The sequence below is a fragment of the Oncorhynchus gorbuscha genome, linkage group LG05 (genome assembly GCF_021184085.1).
Source record: "Oncorhynchus gorbuscha isolate QuinsamMale2020 ecotype Even-year linkage group LG05, OgorEven_v1.0, whole genome shotgun sequence".
Taxonomy (NCBI): Eukaryota; Metazoa; Chordata; class Actinopteri; order Salmoniformes; family Salmonidae; genus Oncorhynchus; species Oncorhynchus gorbuscha.
The window spans coordinates 21180593-21181638 of record NC_060177.1 but is presented as its reverse complement, the minus strand read 5'-3'; positions in this window follow the sequence as shown (position 1 = coordinate 21181638).

The window sequence follows — 1046 nt, the reverse complement described above, 5'->3', positions numbered from 1 at the left end:
TAGACCAGTCAAACAGATCACCTTAAACCAGTAGAGAGCAGTACTAGACCAGTCAAACAGATCACCTTAAACCGGTAGAGAGCAGTACTAGACCAGTCAAACAGATCACCTTAAACCGGTAGAGAGCAGTACTAGACCAGTCAAACAGATCACCTTAAACCGGTAGAGAGCAGTACTAGACCAGTCAAACAGATCACCTTAAACCGGTAGAGAGCAGTACTAGACCAGTCAAACAGATCACCTTAAACCGGTAGAGAGCAGTACTAGACCAGTCAAACAGATCACCTTAAACCGGTAGAGAGCAGTACTAGACCAGTCAAACAGATCACCTTAAACCGGTAGAGAGCAGTACTAGACCAGTCAAACAGATCACCAGACTTACTTTTCCCCCCTCAGACAGTCATGAACTATTCTTTGACAGAGATATAATTGTTCACATTGGACAGAATAACCTTTGGTGCCATGTCTACAAAATCAGTGGTGGACAAGCGGAGGAGTGCGATGATTGTGTGAAGCTGGGTCAATCACATGACGTTCCTCTGCTAATGATGAAATGCAAGAAAAGCCCCAATGTACATTGGATTGTTGAATGTTTATCTGTTTCTTTTCTGCACTTCTTTCCTAATGAAGATAACATGTCTTCCTGTTTGTACTTTAAGATGTTGGTACTCTAATAGTGTCCGAACTGGTCATTCATGTTTTGTTCTTCCAATCCAACTGTTGGATACGTCTGCATTTTTTGACATGTGAAGTCACTCAATTTCATCATTAACCGAATAACATTCTTGATGCTGCATTGATAAACTGTAAATATATTTTTTACAGCCATTGATTTCTCTCTATTATAGCTGAATAAATGGTGTGGGCTTCCAACCTAAGAATATCCTTCAGAGAGCCACCCTCTACTTCAGATCTTGACGATGGTGAGTACACAGGGCTTTCTGGGAATTTCTGCTAGTTTGGTTTCTGCTTCTCACAAATTCCAAGGCAGAATCTGTTCACTGCGTTGGCTCTTCACACTGGAATAACACAGACTACACAGAAGC